The following is a 21,027-nucleotide window of genomic DNA, read 5'->3' on the forward strand; positions in this document are numbered from 1 at the left end:
TAGAAGTATTGGTTCTAGTTTTTCTGCAAGAGATTTGATTTTTAAAAAATTCTAGAATCCCTTTTCCTGGGGGAAAGATTCAAGCCATAATCAGGGCATACCTTTTGCCCCTCTCTGCCCACTTTGCTCTCTTCCTCCTTACTTCTGCAGAGAAGTTGGACACACTGGTGCGTGTGAGAGGTGAGTGGATTGCAGCAAGTGGGTGACCCTTTTCCCCCGAACCCTCAACTCGCCAGCCACGTGAGCTTCCTCTGTTTTCTCCCCACGGCTGTGTCTCCTGAGATTGTTGAGATCAGATTCACATTCACCAAGGGGGTGATTTATCTCTCCGGGGGGAGAACACCATCTCCCTCAAAGTCTGCCTGTCCCAGTAAATGCACAAGTACAATGGCTCTTGAACAGCATTTCTGCAAGAATGAAAATTCTGGGAGTTGGACGGGCAGGCAGCTGACTATCCTCAAAGACAGGCCATGTGTTGCTTGTCTTCTTCCCAGTGACCAGGCAGTTGTGTGCCCGCTGTGAGCCCCCGTACAGGCTAACTCCTTCCACAGAGGTCAGATGGCTCGTATCTATTTGAGGACAGCTTGGTCGGGTGTTTTCTGTTTGTTTGTTTTTTTGTTTGTTTGTTTGTTTTTTGCCTTCTAGAGATCTGCTACTGAGCCCGAGTCCCTTCCTTTTCTCCAGTGAGTCTCCAACCCCAGGGGCTGCTGTGAGGAAGATGCCTCTGGGCCACGCAGCTGAGGAGCTGAGAGCAAGGAGCTCAGAGGAGGGCACGCCTCTGCCCTGCATGGTGCTCAGGGCTCCTTCCCTGCCCCCTCTGTGTGGGCCTGTCTCGCCCTGGGGGGAATCTGCTTCAGAGACCAGCAAGCCACATGCCAAGAGCATGAGAAAAGCTGAGCCCCTGACCAGGTGTAGCCTGGGCTGCCTCCCTTGTCTAGCAGCCACCGTCCCCACGGAAGAGTTGGAAGGATCCATGTGGCCAGAAGCAAACAAGGTTAGTTTATCCTGATTTTTAGCCTGGGAAGAGGTCAGAGCTTCTGTGGAACAGAACTGGCCCAAGTGAGAAGGTCCAGATGAAGGGATGGCCTTTGGGCAACTGCTTCCGGCTCTCCTTTTGGGATCCTTGCCACCTGGACCAGCCTGCCAGCTTGCAGCAGCCCGCACAGCTCTGCCAAGCAGCAGGTCTGTCTTTCCCCGTGTTTCCTACCTGGTGGCACAAAAGCCCACCCTGCGCATTTCTGTCCCCTCGGCCTCCAGTGTGCAGCCTGACGCGGGAGTGGTGCCCCACAGACATTTAAGGAATGGAAGAACAAACAGACCTGAGGTTTTGTGCTGTGAGCTGCCAGGGGCACAGCAGCGGGGTGGGGTGGGGGGAGTGGTGGTGGGGGTGGGGGGAGCATCCAAAAGAGGTAAGAGGAGCTCTTCATCAAGTTTCTTCTGGGACACCCACTAGCACGTTGTCTTCTTATCACAAAGAAGTACTGCGAGGCAAGTCTCGAGTTTCCTCGTGGTTTTAATTAATAACAGACTAAACGAGTCTCTAGTACACTGGTGAGCACCTTGATTTGCAAGACTCCGAGGACGCCCTACACATGAGAGGCACCTTAATGTCGTGTAGGATTAGTTTTCAGCAGATAGCAGGGATGTCTTGAAGAAGGGAGTCCTTTTCCTAATTTAGACAGGAACTAGGCTGAGCGTCTGGGGCCAGAACACTCTGGTCTTGACCAAAGCCACCCATGGCCTCTTGCTGGACTGACCCGGGCTTAGATTCTTGCCTCCAGAGCAGTCAGTCAGGGTCAGGCCACATCCTCCACAAGTGATGCCTATTGGCTTCTTGTCCCTTCTCTGTCATTTCAAGAGGCCACCTAGACCTCTAACCTCTTGTAACCCTGGACTCTTGGCCACCAGACACTTTCTACTAACCATATACATATAATTTTTTTTTCTCTTTGAAGAATCTTGAAATGTGAGGACATAAATTCAGACTTTTTAGTTTTGGGGAAGTTTTTAAATTTAAATTCAATTAACATAATGTATTATTGGTTTCAGAGGTAGAGTGCAGTGATTCATCAGTCTTACATAATACCCAGTGCTCATTATATCATGTGCTCTCCTTAATGTCCATCACCCAGTTACCCCACCCTCCTACCGCCTCCCCTCCAGCAACCCTCACTTTGTTTCCTATGATTAAGAGTCTCTTATGGTTTATCTCCATCTCTGATTTCGTCTTCTTTTATTTTCTCCTCTCTTCCCCTATGATCCTCTGTTTTGTTTCTTAAAATCCACATATGATTGAGATCATATGATAATTGTCTTCCTCTGATTGACTTATTTCACTCAGCATAATACCCTCTAGTTCCATCCATGTCATTGCAAATGGCAAGATTTCATTTTTTATGGCTGAGTAGTATTCCATTATATAGATATGTGTGTGTGTGTAATATATATATACATATATATATGTATATATATATAACACATATATACACACACACCACATCTTCTTTATCCATTCATCTGTCGATGGACATCTAGGCTCTTTCCATAGTTTGGCTATTGTGGACATTGCTGCTATAAACATTGGGGAGCACGTACCCCTTCGGATAACTACATTTGTATCTTTGGGGTAAATCCCTAGTAGTGCAATTGCTGGGTCATAGGATAGCTCTATTTTCAACTTTCTGAGGAACCTCCATACTGTTTTCCAGAGTGGCTGCACCAGCTTGCATTCCCACCAACAGTGTAGGAGGGTTCCCCCTTCTCCGCATCCTCATCAACATCTGTCATTTCCTGACTTGTTAAGTTAGCCATTCTGACTGGTGTGAGGTCGTATCTCATTGTGGTTTTGATTTGTATTTCCCTGAAAATGAGTGACATTGAGCATTTTTTTCTTATGTCTGTTGGTCATTTTTAAGTCTTCTTTGGAGAAATGTCTGTTCAGTCTTTTGCCCATTTGTTGATTGGGTTATTTGTTCTTAGGGTGTTGAGTTTAAGTTCTTTATAGATTTTAGATACTAGCCCTTTATCTGATATGTCATTTGCAAATATCTTCTCCCATTCTGTCGGTTGTCTTTTGGTTTTGTTGACTGTTTCCTTTGCTGGGCAAAAGCTTTTCTTAAAAAAAAATTTATTCATTTATTTGAGAGGGCGAGAGAGAGAGAGAGAGAGAGAGAGAGAGAGAGCAAGCACAAGCAGGGAGCGGGGCAGAGGGAGAAGCAGACTCCCTGCTGAGCAGGCAGCCCCATGTGGGGCTTGATCCCAGTACCCTGGGATCATGACCTGAGCTGAAGGCAGACACTTAATAACTGACTGAGCCCCCCAGGTGCCCCAAAAGTTTTTTATTGTGATGAAGTCCCGATAGTTCATTTTGGTCTTCTAAAGACTTTTTAAACTGTAAGTAAAAATTTGGTTGTTTAGAACATGAGCTTTGACTGAGACAGGCTTGAGTTTGAATTCTAGCTGTACAACCTTAAGCAAGTCCTGCTATCGCTTTGGATGGATTGACCAATCCATTCATTCCTTTAATTAGTTATTTCCTCAAAAATATTTATTAATTACTTATCCTGTGCTAGGCCTTAGGTAGTTCCGGTCTCTGCCCTCATGGAACTCGCAAGTCCCTGGAGGAAGATAGATATTAAACAGAGACTGACACTGATAATTATGCACAACACTGGTCGGGGCTGTGAAGGGAGCCTACAGGGAACCACGGGGATGAACAGCAGAAGGGCTTGATGAGTCTGGTGAAGAAAGGAGGGCTGAGACTTGGAGAATGAAAAGGAATGAACCTGGCCAATATGAGGAAGCCTGCCAGCTGGAGAGGGCAGCATGGGCAAAGATCCTGGGGCAGGACACTCTGTGACAGAAGACCAGTGTGGTTGGATAGAAAGTCCTGGGCGTGAGGGGCATGTTGGAGACAAGGCTGACAATCAGGCCTGGATTTACATGCGTAATGAGAACTTTGCACTTGGACCCAAGGGTATAGAAAGATTTGAAGCAGGTAAGGGACACATCCAACCTAGTTTTAATGTTTAATAAAGTCACGGCTCCGTCTAACATGAAGAAGCTAAACTAGAATGGGGACAAGAGTCAGCGGAGAAAGGAAAAGACCCAAGGGCTATTAGGTTGCCCTGCAGTTTCACAGAACAACCAGTTAATTTGAGAACTCAATTCTCTCTCCTTGGGACGTGTTTACTCTGTAGCTCCTCTCTGTCCTCTGCAGTGCAGGTTGCCAGACTTCTCTCTCTCTCCTCTGGATGGCCTTGCTGTTCTACAGGGACTCTACACCCCACCACTAGGCCAATAAATTATTAAAAGCAATTTGTTTTCCAAGAGATGGTTTTTGGTCTCAATGCAAGTTTTTGTTGGTACGATGAAGCCAGACCGGTGCCCACAGCTCACTAACTATGGGTCCCAGGGCCCAGGCCAAGTGACAGCAGTCTGAAAAGTCACAGCTCTGTGCCTCTGAATGGGAGGGAGAGACAGCTGACTCACCTGCCCAGGGCCTCGTCATGCTGCCAGAGGCTGCATCAGGGCCCTCTGCCAGCCCTGTGCTGCCACCCCTGCCCCCTGACAGCTGCCAGGGAAGCCCCACTCTTCACACCTGCCCGGAGTGGTGCAGAACGGACAGCAGTGTTTTCCCTGGGGACCCGAGATCACTTATGCACTTGTTCGAGGTGGGGGACTGGGAGTGCCCCGGAGACACTGAGCTCACCTCAGGAGCCGTGGGGGCCCTCGGCCACCTCCTTGGTGGGCCGCCTAAATCCCCCACTGCCCTCAGTCCCCAACCCAATGGCCCCTTGATTTCTTCTGCTGTCACTTCTCTGCCTACCAACTAGGAGAACTGCTCATGACATTTAGAAAAGATAAATCTCCCAGTTCTCTCTAGGGCTCAAGGCTACCCTAAATAAAGTCACTTGTCCTGCGAGTGTCTTTGATCCCTTTTTAACTTCCTGTTTAGGGTTGCTGGCTGGACTACCCAAGGTCTATTGATTTTCTTTGTGTTCACTGTTCCTCATAATTGAGCATTCTTAAATATCTCTGGATGGAGATCAGCTGAATAGTAAAAAAGAGAGAGAGAGGCTTGGAGGTATTAAGAAATATTTGGGGTCAAATGTTTTTTTTAAAAAATATGGGTCTCCTGAAAAAGGGAGGGAAGCAAAGAGGATGTTAGAAATGTCCCACTGGACATGATGCTGGGCGCAGAGCCCTTTGTCATGTGGCCTCTGAGTGAGCCCCAAGGTTGCTGGTCCTTCTCAGGGCAGTGCGTTTATGGCTGACCAGGGTCAGCTACATCCACAGCAGATACCATGGGGGTCTTGGAGCAGCACCAGGGGCTTCTGAGCAGACATCACTGCCACAAGGGCCAGCTTCTTTCGAGAGAAAAGGGGATCCGATAAAAATAGCTAACACTTACAGGACTCTTACCATGTGCCATCTACGAACTTCGAGTTAAGATATGTAACCTTACGAGGTAACTACTGTTAATCCTTCCACCTCGCAATGTGCCTCCACTGAGGCACAGAGAAGTCACTTGTGTCAGGCAGACCGGCTCTAGAGCCCTGGCCACACAGGCCTGCCTCTGGGTAGCGAGTGCCTCACATTCTCCTGGTCAGATCCTGCCTTTCCCGTCTGCTCCCACCCCGGGTCCCTGAGGCCCTCCGCCATCTTGGAGCCTCAGCCCAGCTCTTTCCCAAGCCTGGCCTGACAACAGCTTCAGTCTGAAAGTCTGGAAGAGTCTTATTCAATTTAGTAACAATAGCAACATATATTGCTATTGTAAGTCATGTTTATGGAGCATTGTGTATGCCCAGGCATTCTACTTTGCTCTTAACAACAAATCCTCATCACCGACGTACAAGACAGGTTTTGTTATTATCCCCATTTTCAGAGCAGGAAAGTGAGGTGTAGGGGAGAGAAGTGACTTGTCCTTGGCCATAGGCCTGGCGGGCGGTGGAGCCTGACTGTGTGTGTGGGGCATCTTTGTGCAGCGCTGCTTGGGGCTCTCTCCTGCAGAGGCGGTCACCTCTGTCAGGGCGGGCGGAGGTCTTGGGCAGTGGGGTGTCCTGAACAGGGCCAGACAGACCGGAGATTAAATGCCTACCGTATTGGTATTGTAGGACATGGAACCGCTACTTAACCTCTTGGGGAAAAAAAAAAAAATTCTTCTTCTATAACCTGGGTCTAATTCCACCTTCGTCCCGCTGGGTCATTTTGAGATCAAAAGAGATAAAGCTGGATTTCCGAAATTTGAGGCATTCATATGCCGCCTTTATGATTTTTGCCATTATTTAAGATTTTTCCATAAGTTGACTGAAAAGAAAAATAAGCATTAAAAAGCTGTGTTACTACTTTAAGTGAAAAGCCACACATAGGGGAAAACTAAAAATCTATAATTCCTAAAGTAAAGAAAAATTTTGTGTGTGTACTTTAAAAATGATCGGTGTAATCAGCGGTACTTATGCCATGGAAAACACCAATACCACAATATTGTTTATAAAGTGCAGAGGTCAGGGCACTGCACACAGGAAGTGGTCACTAAACGGCAGCCCCTCTCCTCCTGCCCCTCTCCTTTCTCCCCGACCACCCTTCTCTCGGAGCCCATTCTTGTTCCTGTCCCTGCCACGTGGCCCCAGGCTGTACCACGGCACCTGTCCTCGCTGTTGGACCTTGCACAGCACGTTGCTAGGCTAAAGCCCCCATGTGGTGAGACTATTCACTACGGACGAGGAAGAAAGAAATAGAGCAGCTTGAAAAATCACAGATATCAAAGCAAGCGGCATCAAGCCTCTCCACTTTTGGAAAGGGTACAAACTTGTGTGCGGGAGAAACGTACTTAATGAAAAGAGATTGGGGGACTAGCAGGAAATTAAAAATCACATCAAGAATAGGATAAGAATCCCACTGCTCTTTGCCAAAGCCTCCAGTAAACAGCAGCTGCATGGAAGAAAGGTGGGTAATTTGAAAAAGGAACTTAGTTTCTACCCCTGGTGTCTTTAATATTGCCAATTGTATGCAAAGCCTGTTGGGGGCTACAGTGGGAACCGAGAGCAGAGTAACTTCCTGCAAGGCAAAAGGAAGCAATAGAAGCTAGAGTGCTTCAGCAAAGATCCTCCAATTACTTTGGTGGCTTACTGATGTCTTGGGGGGATGGGATTAGAAGCATTTGCACAGAAGCGAGAGGATGAAGTTCTGGCTTTTAATAAACCGGATTCAAGCCTGGTCTATGTTTTTGCTAAGTATGTGATCTTAAACCAATTCCTAAAACTTAAATCTCAGGTTTTGCATTTTTAAAATAGAGGTAGCAGTAACTGTCCCACTCATCTCATTGGTATTTGGAAAGGTCAAATTAGATAAGGTATGCGAAATTTCTTGATATACTGAAAAAATCCCATCTGCATTTTTATTTTAAGAGCTACAACCTCAGTTGACCTGGATGCCACGTTCTCAAGGACAAGTATAAGCAGTGGCTTCCAAGAGCACAGTTACGTTAGTTCTTGGTTCTTTTCTCATCAAAGCTCTTCTTCCAATAGCATATTGACTCTGGGAAACTGAGTCACATGAGTTGCTATTGGTAAACTTGTATTGAAATTTTGAACATGGCACATCATGAAACAAAAGGAAAAATCTCCTTTGGAAACTTTCATCCCGTATTTGGCTCGAGGGAGATGGTCACAGTTAGGATAAAGGATATAAAACTCAAAAGATGTCTTAAAGTCATCTTACCTCTAGTCAGGTTGGGCAGTAAAGAAAGTGACAGTGTCATGCATGAGCCTTTAGGGCTTGGGATACTGAATGAGGGACACAATAGATTCAGTATAGAATCAGGGTCTGGAAATAAGATGCAACTTATTTCAGGAAATTCAACTCTGTTTCATGGTTTGTATGGGCTAGCCCCCCGTGTTACGACAGAGTTACTACTCTCTTGTAATTAGTTACAACTCTGCATTTTAAGGGGCTTACCATTAAACTGGAACATTCTTTGGAAGAACATGAAAGCTTTGCAGGGAGAAAAATTCTGATAATGAGATGCTGACATCACCCACTCTTGAGGCAAGATATTTCAGTCAGTGGCATCTTTCTAACCAGGATAGCCAAATGTACAGTTTTAAGTTGGGAAAAAGAATGGCACAGATTCCTTACTAAGTCTCAAAGTATGGGGATACAGGAAAGGAGTTTCTAGCCCATAGATGCTTATAGATGCTTTGCAACTCCTAGAAGGAACCATCCGCAGGTGAGATGCAGGACTGGTGGCTGGCCTTGGGGATGGGAGCAGGGCTGATCTAATGAAGTATAAAATAGTAATATAATACTTTATATGGTGCTGGAATGGCATTCGTCCATTCAGTTATTCTACAGGTACTCCAGTGTCTATATACCTGGCACTTTGCTGGCCTTTTTAGGGATTTACATTTTCATGAGATACTACCTCTGTTCTCAAGAAGTTAGAGGCCATGTATTCTCACTCTGGGTTGCTTTTTAATGGTCTTAAGCAGACAAGCATTTTTTTTTTAATTTAAAAAAGATTTTATTTGTTTATTTGAGAGAGGGAGAACGAGAGAGAGAGAGAGAGAGAGAGAGAGAACAAGCAGGGGGAGCAACAGAGGGAGAGGGAGAAGCAGACTCTCCCCTGAGCAGGGTTCCTGATGAAGGACTCGATCCGGGGACCCTGGGATCATGACCTGAACTGAAGGCAGATGCTTAACCGACTGAGCCACCGAGGTGCCCACATACATTTTAAAGTGAAAAATCCAGTGGCATTTAATATATATACAATATTGTGCAACCACTACCTCTATAAAATCCCCGAACATTTTCATGCTTCCAACATAAAACCACATGCCCATTAGCCATCTCTCTCCAGTCTTCCTTGCCCCAGCCCTGGGCAACCTCCAAGCCTCTTTCTGTCTCTGTGGATTTACCTGTTCCAAGTATTCATATCAATGATGAAATTGTACACTATGTGACCTTTTGTGTCTGGCTTCTTCGGCTTAGCACAATGTTTTCAAGATTCATCCATGTTGTTGTAGCCTGGATCAGTACTTCATTCCTTTTTATGGCTGAGGAATATTCCATTGTGTGTATATAACAATTTGTTTGTCCATCCATCTGTCCGTGAACATTGAGGTCTTTCTCCCTTTGGGCTATTGTGAATAGAGCTGCTATAAATATTCTCGTACAAGTATTTGAGCATTTGTTTTCAATCCTTTGGGCATATACCTAGGAGTGGAATTGCTGGGTCATGTTGGACTCTGTTCAGCTTGTCGAGGAGCTGCCAGACTGCTGCCCACAGCAGCTGTGCCATGTTACTTTCCCGGCAGCAATGTACGAGGCTTCCTGTTTTTCCACATCCTCACCAGTACTTTTTATTCTTGTTGTTTTCCACATTTTTGATAATCGCTCTCTTAGTAGATGGGAGGTGGTATCTTATTGTGATTTTGATTTGCATTTCCTTAATGACTAATGATGTTGTGCATCTTTTCATGTGCCATGAAGTATTTTTACAAGGTAATGATGATAGATATCAGGTCATCTGAAAGGCATTATCACCTTTGTCCCTTGGAGGAAGTGGGGCCTGAGATCACGGAACAAAGAACTAGCAAATGTTGATAGAAGGTGGAGGGCGAGGAACAGGAGGGAGTGAAGAGCAGACCTGAGGCACAGTCCAAGTTTGAGGAAGAGGAGCAGTTGTGGAAGAGCGTTTGGGAGAGCAGACATCTCCGCAACCAGGAGATGCACCAAGGGTTCTGTGTATTGGTGAGGCGGGAAAGATGGCAAAATTAGCTTGTGTGATCCCAGAGAGAACAGTCGGGATGGTCAGGACCAGCCTCCCTATTTCACAATTTCTCTAAGAGCAACTACTCCACTGATGAATGAATGATCTCACTGCTCAGGGAGAAGCAGCAGAGCTATGCACTGGTCATTAGGAAAATTCTGCACCTGGGAGCAGGAGAGAATAGCAGCAACCCTCAGCTAAGAGAAGTGAAGTGCTTTAAGAAAATCAAGAGTTCTCTCCAGACTATGAGGTGGTGCAAACCTTGTCTTTAAAACCACAATTTGGAGGTGTGTAGAGTGAACTAATTTGTTCAGGATTGTTTTCAAATGAAGGATTCTTGGCTACAGCTTTGGAATGTATAATGTTTTTTCATATTCAACTGCCATCTCACACTTAGCAAAAAACCCAGTCTCATCAAAAGAATTGTTTTTGGAGACAATTTCCAGAAATAAAATTTCAACTTTCTTAAGGGATACTTCCACTCCATGGATGGTAACACTGAGCCTTGATCTGGGAGGGTTGGACTTTGCGATCTAGCTGTCACCCTCATTTGGCCCCAGATCAGGATGTCCACTTTGGAGTTCGCCACCACTTTCATGGTGGTATATAGCCATCTGAAAGCTTCCAGGTCAGAATCTCAGCTCTAATGGAAACCTACCAAACCATCATGGAAATCCAGGGCAGCTGGGGAAAGCTAAATCTTTCCCTTAGGATTACCTTCATTTATCTGATGTACCTCCCCACTCTCAGGGGAGAGGAGTGGTGTAGATGCATCTCCACACTTGCTCTGCTACTTCCGGCTAGCTTCCTCTTCCCATAATCCTCTGCAGCTGGACTGGAGTTGACTTTCTCCCCTTCTTCTTCTAATGTAGACATCATTTACATAAAATGTGGAGGTCTAACCCTAAACGTGCTCACATGTCTACTGCCTTATTGAAGAATCCTACTTCTGAACATCAGAAGTTGAATATTATCTCAGTCTTTCTTTTGCCTTCTCTCACAAATCCTTATCTGTAACAAATCCCAATCAGTTGAATGCCTTGGGCACACTAGGGTCTTGCCACTAAAAGCGTGGTCTACACATCAGCAACAGCAGCTCCAGCAGAACTTGTCAGGAGTGTAAACTCTAGCCTAGCTAGGCTCCACACAGTTCTACTGAACCAGAACTTGCATTTTAACAGAATCACTTGGTAAGTGTGAACTTAAAAGAAGCAGCGGACTAAGACAAAGGTCATGTAATCAAAGACAAAAGAGAAAAACATCTTCATAAATTCAAAACATCTTTCCTGTTGCAAATATATCATTTAATCTCATTTAATCACAACAGTCCTGTGAGGTGAACATCATTCTCTCTGTTTATGACTCAGCAAACAGGCTCAGGAAAGTTAAGTGCAGTGCTGAGGATCTCATAGCAGGTGGGCCAGAGAGCTGGATTTGAGCCTGGCCGATCTGACTCTGAAGCTCCTGTTCTTCAACAGAGCAAGCTCTCAACTGGATTTTTGTCCATACTCCTCTTCAAGTTTTTTCCTTCCTTGTGATAAACACTACCTCATATCTTACCCCTGTGCTTTTTCCTCCGTCTGCTTGAGAATTTCCTGGCTATTCGTCTTTGGTGCCTAGGTTTTTTTGGAATTGAACCATTTGCCTGGATTTCTGACCCAGACCTGCCTATGTTCTAGGCTGTATTTCTAATCTGTAAATATTCACGTCTCCTTAGGTTCATGTCTATTTGTACCATTCCAGATGGAATATTGGACAATCTTCTGTATTCTTGCTTTGCAATGGCAGAGAGACTATCAATAAGGAAGAGGTGTCTCTTGTGGGGCTTCAAAGGTGGGTCTTAGTTGTAAAGTGGAGAGTGTATTACAGAGAAAAATCTAATGGGAAAAAGGTTCAGAAGTAAGAATGTGCAGGCAATGTTGGGGAGACAATTTATTGCTTTTTGCTTAACTAGTATCTGATGTGATAATGTATTACTCTGGATTTGATTCAGGTCCTCTTCTTTACCCTTCATCACGTGTCTGGCTGTTGATCCAGATCCAGCCCAGACCTTCAGCTTCAGTAAATTCTTGGTTCTCAGAGTCCCAGCTTCTCATCTCTGAATGCCTTCATTTACCATCACCAAACTCCCTGAGGGAATAGCCAAACCTTTCATTTTTTTTTTTGTGGTATCTTCTTTTCTCTTGTTCCCTTCTTTCAATTCTGATCATCACTATTATATTTTGGGTTCATGTGTCTGGTTATTGTGAGTAATCTCTCTGTCTCCTAACTTCTCATCTCTAATCTGAACTACACCCATTGAGACCCGTGGGACTAGTTCAGAGCACCTACATTTCAAAAGTGGGTAAAATATATATTCATTTCCTGCTCTGAAGTTGTCAATGTTTCCCTACCAAATATAAGGGTAGAGCTCAATTCCTTAATGTAACACATTTGAGGTCTTCCCAAATCTAACTTCACCACCTCATGTCTTTTTATACCCCAATATGGGCTCTCCTTTTAAGATAGACTGGCTTGAACATTGTCCCCTCAAGATTTCAAGCACATGGGCCTGCTTATGGACCCTCTTCGAATTCCATTGGACTTCTCTCCTGGAATGCCCTCCATTTATCCAAATCATACCCATCTTTTTAAAGCTCAATAGAAGCCTTACTTCTCCTAGTCATTCCATGGCACAGACTTGGAAGATTGCTCAAAACTAAGAGGCTAGTGCAGAGTTTCCCAGTCATGGCAATACTGACGTGTTGGATAAATAATTCTTTGTTGTATGGGACTGTCCTGTGCATTGTGGGAGGCTCAGCAGTATCCCTGACCTGCTCAGTAGATTCCAGTAGCATGTCCTCCCTCTATTGTGACAACCAAAAATGTCCCAGGCTGTGCCAAAAGTCCCCTGGGGAAGGAGAGACCAAATATCGCCCCTGTTGAGAAACACTGGTCTAATGTCCTGAAAGATCTGAACCAGTGGGGTTGTCGATATTTGTGGAAAGTTTAGAGGTGGAAGTTATTTTCTGGGACACAGAAATCATGTCACAGGATGTCTTCCATCCTATTTAGAATATTTGACTTGGAGGACACCATTTTATGACTATGTTCTGTATGAGCTTCAAAATTTATCTCTGTAGGCTTATCCCCTCTGTCTGGCTGTAACAGCCTTTAGAAAGAAAAATACATTTGGTCCATGCCTACATCTAGTTGGTAGTTTCATTATCATGTTTTTTTAAGCTTAAAAATGGTCCTTTTTGCTTATGAAATTACCTGAAAGAAAAGTTAAAATGAATATGCTCGGTATTCCTTGGAGAATATCTGTTTAGTATGGAATTTTAAAATAAGAAAAATTAGAAGGCTTAAATTAAGGTCTGTGTTCAGTATGCCTGTGGTTCAGAGATTCAGTAAGGAATAAAATTGAAACTTAACATATAGATCTCTTTAGAGATGCTTTCATAGGTCCCAACGTTTATTCCAAGTACACATACTGCTGACCTAATCCAAATTTATTTCTAAGTCTATTTCTGATATTAAGAATTGACTTTAATACCGTTGCTTTCAAAATCTAAATCCTTATTTTAAATTGGAAATTTTTTCTTCCTCCAGCTAGTGCAAAGCATTTGGAATATAGGAATGAATTAGCCATTATTTGGATTGTACAAAAACCTGTCCAGTTGGCTTATGTCTCTGGAAGAAACAGGATATATGGATATGGCAAAGTATTAGCAATGACAGTAAATAAGGCACCATGTGAACTGTAGGGGACCCAGACCCTACAGCTGATGGATAGATATACTGCTCTGCTAACACCTATTCTTAGTCTTTGTTGTCTGGATTCTGAGAAGGATAAGACCAGTAGGCATCATTTTGTAAATGAGAAACCTAGGGTCCAGGGGATCTATTAACTTGCTATCTTTTGCCTGATCCTAAACTAGAACCCAGTGTAATGACTTGGGGTCCAATGAGCCACTCCCTATAGTCTCTCCAAGACCTCTCAGTTTCTTGGATGTTTTGACTACCCTGTTAAGCTATTAAGACACCCTTCAACAAGGGCTAGACGATGCTGCTCTTTTATATCTAGTACTTTCAATTGAGCCAATGAATAGCTAGTTGAAGAAATAATTTCAAACAACTTCTTATTGTTAGGGAAAATCCCATTCTCCAGTTCTCATGTTTCTATTCAATCATTCTTCAGTGGATATTTATTGAGAGCTAGGGAGTCAGATTCAGCAGTGAACAAAATAGAGAAATCCTCAGGGATTTTAAGAAGGAACATCCGACTCCAAGAGGAAAAAATAATGGGAAGGAAACTTTTACCCTTCCCTCTACCACCTCTACTGGCTCCTCCCCAAGGGAGGCTATCTGATGGTTGAGACTGAGGAATGGGAGTGAACTGAGGGCCTGGGCTCCCTTCTCTCTTTCCAAAGCACCTCTTTTTGCTCCTTCCTGTAGAGTGCTCACTTGGGAGGTCGTGATTCTGCGGTTTAGGGTTGGTAATTTAGTGCACAGGAGAAAGTGTTCAAAACCCAACTGTGACTGCAGATCCAAGCCCTCTCCTCTGTGTTGGTTATCAAGCTGATCAATGATAAAGCTGACATGTTGATCCTCCAACATTTTTCTGCATCTTTTTCTTAGTTCAAAAGTCAGAGAAGAAAAAGGGGTGATTAATTATCAGTCTCAAACTTTAGCCAACTCTCTGCCAATATTACAAATACCATCAAGTAAGAGGAATAGCTCTGCTACTGGTTACCCATAGAGGAGCCTTTAGGGAGAACCTGGCTCCATTAGAGAACAAAAACCCTTTTACTTCTGTGTATAAGCAGGTGACAAGTGCTAAGAATTTTTCATCCCATGCTGTCCTTCTGGCCAGGAGTTCTTGTCATGTACTTGCTTGTAACAATGTCAGCCTGAATGACTAAATGTTCAAATCCAGGGGCCCCTGAGTGGCTCAGTCGGTTAAGCATCTGCCTTCAGCTCAGGTCATGATCCTGGGGTCCTGGGATCAAACCCCACGTCAGGCTCCCTGCTCAGTAGGGAGTCTGCTTCTCCCCCTGCTTGTGTTCTCTCACTCTCTCAAATAAATAAATAAATAAATAAATACCTTAAAAAAATGTTCAAATCCAGACAGCCAGTAATCCTTCTGTGCAGGGAGAATGAACCATGGGTACCTTTTGTTCTGTGCTTATTCTGGTGTGCAGGACGTAGTGTGAATTGTTTGCTCTTTTACGCAGTGTACATCTCCATTCTCTGGAGGGATTTTTGGTGACATCTGGGTTTTGCAGATAAGGAAGCTGAGCCCAGAGAGTTTGATGTGTCAAAGTTTACTAAGAACTGTTCACCCTCCCCATCACCCCTTCGCCGGCAGCCCAGTTAACAGAGAACAGAGGCTGGACTAGAGCCTGTCTCATGCTCTTTCCACAGCTTTTCAGACTGTTCTCATAAGAACAAACAGTGTTAGAATAGTCCTTGGAGATTATTTTGGAATTGTAAAGAAAATAATTTAAAAAATACCTTCCTCCCCTTACAAAAGTAATCTAGTTTACAAAATCTAGTTTAAATACAGTAGTTTAAACTGCAGTCTAGTTTAAAAAAAACCTTTCTCCCCTTACAAAAGTAATCCATACTTCACTTTGAAAAGTTTAGAAAGCGCAGATAAAATAAAAGGAGAAGTAAAAAAAAAAAATAAATAAACAAACCCATAATCTCTCCACCCTGAGGTAACCTCTATAAATATTTTAATGTGTATCCTTTCAGGTTTTTTTTTAAATGTATACAGATACAAATAGACACCTATAAAATGCATTAAAATGGAGTACTACTGCATATACTGCTTTGTAACCCACTGTTTTTTCATGTAACCCTATATTTTAGAACTCTTTTTATGTCATTAAGTAATATTTTCACAACATTATTTCTACCGTTTCTATGGCATTCCATTGTGTATGATTAATTTCCCATGGTTGAATGTTTATATTCTTTCCAACGATTAGCTGTAATAAACAACAGAGTGACAAACATCCTTAGAGATAAGTCTCTACACACTTGTCTTTACTACACAGACGAGAAAACAGAGGTCAAGGAGGCATAGTGACTTCCCTTGCCTGAGTTCCCAGGACTATGAAAGTCAAGTTTACCGATTCCAGACCCTGTGTTCATTTCACTCGGTCACAGCTGTCCTCTGCCTTCCAGGACAGAGTCCAGGGGCTAGCCCCTCCGCTGGGTCCTAGCATATGAGCCTGGTTCATTCATTTAGTCAAATATTTATTGAGCAGCCTCTGTCTGCCAAGTACTGGTTCTGCCCCTGGTTGTGAGCAGTGAACAAGACAGTTGGATCTGTGTTGTTATGCAGATATTATTCTGGTTGGGAAGATGGACAAGAAGTGAACAAGACAGTCTCAGGACTGGTCAGGGCATTCAAGCAAATAAAACAAGAATGTATCTTTGAGAATGATGGGCTGGAATGTGAGTGTGTGTGGTGGGTGCATTCACTGGCTCTGTGAGCCCATCCCCTGTTTCTGAGGGCTTATGACCTCACACAGCCCGCACCTGTGACTCTCTTCAAAAGTCTGCCTTTGGGTTCCTGGGGCCACTGCACGGGCAGGTACAAGAGCTGGGCGTGCCTGGGAGTTTACGTCCACTTTCCCTCCCCAGCCTTACCAAGGACTGACTAGTACAGGAGTGTGAAAGCCCAGCACCCTTGCAAGGAAGCCAGACAGACTCTAGGGCCTAATTTACACCAGATCTCCTGTGGGATCAGGACAAGCCTGGGTCTTTGCTTCAGTTCACACCCTTTTATGGCTTCTTCTAATGTCTTTTTCTCTGTCCCCCCACCCCCCACTCCTACTGGTTTCCCCAGGCAGTGCGCCCTTAACAAATCACCTGCACATGAGTCCTCATCCCTTCTGGGAAACTTAAGGCAAGAGGTGGAGATTGCTCACTCAGATTGGTGAGCAGGGAAGGCCTCCCCAAGAAGACACCATGTGTGTGCTGAGACCCATATGACCAGGAGATGCCGGTCATGACAAGACCTGGGGGCACATGACAAGACCTGGGGGCAGGCGTTCCAAAGGCCGTGAGGTGAGAATGAGCTTTGGGTGTTGGAGGAACAGGAAGGAGGACAATGTCACTTCAGAGTGACTAAGGGGGGAGACTGGGGGGAGAAGCACTCCCATCCATTGGATTCAGAGCTGGGAGCTGGGCCTGCAGTTGCGCCAATCTTTCCCAGTGCCATTTGACAGAGGCAGGAGTCCAGGGAGGTTCTGCAGCCTTTCCTCCCCCAACACTCCAGCACAATCTATGGAATGAGGCCTGAAGCTGAGAAAAGCCTATCTGAAAGATTATTGACCCTAAAGAACATTGAAGGCAACTTGTGCTTTTCTGCTGCAGTGCTTGTAAAGCACCTTTGTTGCCAAAGAGTGCTTGCAGGGATCAAATATATCCAACAATTAGAGGGCAACAGAGATCCTGGGAGAAGGTGGCTCAGTTTCCATGCATATTTGGTGCTTTAATCAGAGAAAGGCCTCACTGCAGTGCCTGGTAACAGATTGATATAATAGTAATTTCCCTATCTCAGGAATCTGCTCATTTTCAGCATGATTGTGAGCCAAGATGCTTCATGGAATATGTGAATGCGAGCCTGGCCCGGCCAGTGAAAGAAAGCAGATGAGAGTCTGGATGCCCCTGTTAGGAAAGCCTGGCTGGGGTGTATATTTGCACTCTCCATGGATCCACCTGTAAAGTTGGGGTCATGATAACTCCTACTGTGTGTCTTGGGTGGGGAAGAGAAAATGCCTTTCTAAATGAAAATTAGGAAAGAAGTAAGCTCTTTTCTCTTTTCTCCCAATTCACTGGGAATTGGTTAATAAGGACACCGAAAGCCCTACTGCCAGCTCACTTGGGACTTGGCCATGAAGGTTCCCACCCATTAAATTGATCTTCTTTGTTGATTTTTCGGGGGTCAGAATGACTCAGTGACCCTTCATTTTTCATGCAATTGGACTTTGATTTAAATTTTTAGATATAAAAATGATATAAATGGAGACAGAGGGCAAACTCTAGTGATGAGGACAAAATATCATGTTCTTTAAACAAATCTATCCTGCTCAAGGTGTTAAGGTGTTTTAATTATATTTTCATGCCAAGATTTTTTTTTTGCTCCAGGTGCACTCAATGAGAGAAAATTGGTACGATCTCTTTCTGATTCATGTTATGCTTTGTACTTAATACAATTTTAAAAGGAAGGTTTTAATTGATTATCAAAGCCTAAAATCCCCTAAAGTTTTTTTCCCCCCATTTGGTTCTATTTCATTTTGTCAATATTTGTGTTAAGCAATCTGCATTGATTTCAATGAGGAGATGCTATCCATTGACCTTTCACAAATAAATGGCGATGTGCCAGAGCAGAAAGGAATCTTCTGCCAAACCCTCTTGGCTGACTTAGCCACTCAACAGACTGGCATCAGTGTTGTTATCTTATTTTGAAAAGGAGAAAAAGCAGCATACAAGAGGGACAGGGGCCTCACTGATTAAACAAAGAGACCAAGTAACTTGTGTTAGCCACTCTATAGTTTAGGGGCTCTCTGTTGTAAGTAATGTGTGACCCAACAATTTGTGGGATACCAAATGTTCTACACTCAACCCCAAAAGCAAATAGGAGAGACCTTAGCTTTATTGACCTTCTGAGGTTGACAGTGACAGGATGATGGGGACCGCCATTTTCCCATGGTAGAGAGGATGCAAGATACACTACTGGGTCACAGGCTCAGAGCCTCCCTTCAATTGACGACCATGATTTTCCAGTCAGTTGTGAGTTCTATGAATTTTATTATGGGCTGTCTATAATTGTAGACAGAAAAAAAATCAAGCTGCATGTGTGTCTTGAGGGGGGAAATAGACAAGAAGAGAGAGAGGGAAGTGAAAGCTGGTCATGGGGGCTACCTAGTGCAGGACCCACCCCAGAAACCAAGCTACTATTTGCCACCCAGAAGCCTGGTTCAAGCTCACCCATGGCATCATTCTCTAGATTTACCAGGGAACTGTATTTGTCTTCATTTATCGCCTTTATTCTTTCTCCCTTACTCATGTAACAGGAAAGAAATTGAACAGAATATGGGGGTTCTGAGTCATACCTTTCATGGCACTGGTTGTTGCTGCGTAGTTTTCGGTTGTCACCATTTTGGACAGGTGAATAAGTTGATAAAATAATTCCTGTGGCAGAGAAACCTTGGCAGCCCCTTTGCATCATGGGAATTTTAAACCTTCAGTCCTAAAGATCATTCTTTGATTATTATCGAAAAAAATTCATGCTAATGGGAAACATATCAAATAGAAAGACAAAAAGTGAAAAAAAAAATCCCTTTCACCACCCCAACCCACGATTCTCATTTCCTCCAAGTAATCACAGCCAAGTTTCTTTCCTAAAAAAACTAAGAACTTTTCTACATACATATTTTCAGGCACACATATTTGGATTTTTTAGACTAGTGAGACTGTACTTTACACATTACTTGGTGACTTGATTTTTCACAATTGTAGTTCTGAGATCTTTCCATATCCATGCACACAAATAAATAGGAGGGCCATATACTTTGTTCTAACAGACACATTTGTTGAGTGCTATTAATCTGACAGGACAATGGGCATGAACTGGAAGTGTCCTAGGCAAATTAGAATATCTGGTGACACTACCTAGAAATCATGGTTTGAAGCAGATCTCTCCATTAGTTTGTCAAGAAATTGCAATGGTTTGACAAGAGGTGAAGGAGGAACCCAACAGAGAATAAGAACTAGAGATATTCCCATAAAAACCATGGAAAGATTTGGCTAAGCCAACAGCTGTTACTGCCTAACTCTAGTAAGTTGACATTACAACTTTTGATTTTTGAGTTATATGAATGGGAAACTGGGGTAGGTTGTCATAGGGAGGACACATTCCCCATAAAAGATATGAATGACTTAATGATGTCAGCAAGGCAGTGAGATGGACCAGAGAATGAACAAGATCTCCTTCAAGAACACAGGAGACTTACAAGAGTAAATGAGTAGATTTGGGGCTTTTGCTGATCCGACTCCTATACAACTTGAAGGCTGTTCTGCAGATGATAGTTTACTTCTCACACCTCATTAAAATCTTTTGCACACATTGATGGTGGTGGGGAGGGGTGATCGGGAAGATTAACACTGGCTGTGTTATTCTAAGCTTGAACAATTTCCTTAGGGGGTATTTGGTCCTCTATTGAGTTATGCTTTGTGCTTCATTTAAACTACTGAGTTGTGCTTTGTGCTTGGGGTGTTTTCTCTGATGGAGAAACAGCTGTGAGATAATTGGTGACAGAGATCAGAGGAGCCACAGATCTCCAGCAACTGGAGCTCTTGTGGGCAGGACGGCATGGGACCTAATGTTCATAGGGGAGAATTTGGTGTCACCAATCTCTGTTTGATGCAGCAAGTTGCTTTTCCCCACGCCCGTCACATGGAGAAGACTAATTTCATTTTTACGTGGCTTGCACTTATAGTTTCTCTGTGCTAATGGGATATTTTCCAAACTCACATCACCAAGCCAGCTGGCTGTCACATCTGCATGTGCTTTGTAGAGAATCTACCTAGCTTTGCATCCTCCCTTCCAGTTTGATCTTTGTCGGACAATAATTTTGTTGACCATGGTTAGAAATCCTCCTTTAACTCGATAAATAGAAGGGGATGAATTGAAATATAACAAATTCAAAATTCATGTATGATAATGTAAGAGGTATGGATTAAAAACTTTGAGAAGTTATTTTTCTCATCTCTGGGCATCCAACCATATACAGATGTCAAGTTACTATCCATGAAATTGGGCACTACCAACACAATGTACTAGAAGAACTGGACTGGGAATCAAGTGGACCCAAGTTCTGCTTCTGGTTCTGGCTCTGATTCCCTGTAATCTTGAATCTCTTGGCTTCAGTGCCCTCCAGTGTAAAATGAGAGCAGTGGAAATGCTTGGTTTCTAGGGTTCCCTTCCTAACATTATCAGTGATTTTGTTCCTTTTTTTCTTACAAAGTGAAAAATCACAAAAATATTTTTCTTGACTTCATACTCATTTCCCCCCCCTAATTTACCACTTCAGAGTTTTCCTAAAGAAGGCACTATTTTGGGTCCATTACTCTTCCTTTCTCCATGGTCCTGACAGGCAATGCTAGTCTTGAGGCATGAGCAGATCAGGAGAATGCCTTTTAAATGGCACTTGAGGGCTCTATCCAGGTATTTCCTACCTTGGCCTGCCCCCAAA

This window comes from Eumetopias jubatus, unplaced genomic scaffold (genome assembly GCF_037043125.1).
Source record: "Eumetopias jubatus isolate StellerSeaLion01/CBP00866 unplaced genomic scaffold, mEumJub1_p1.0 scaffold_7, whole genome shotgun sequence".
Lineage (NCBI taxonomy): Eukaryota > Metazoa > Chordata > Mammalia > Carnivora > Otariidae > Eumetopias > Eumetopias jubatus.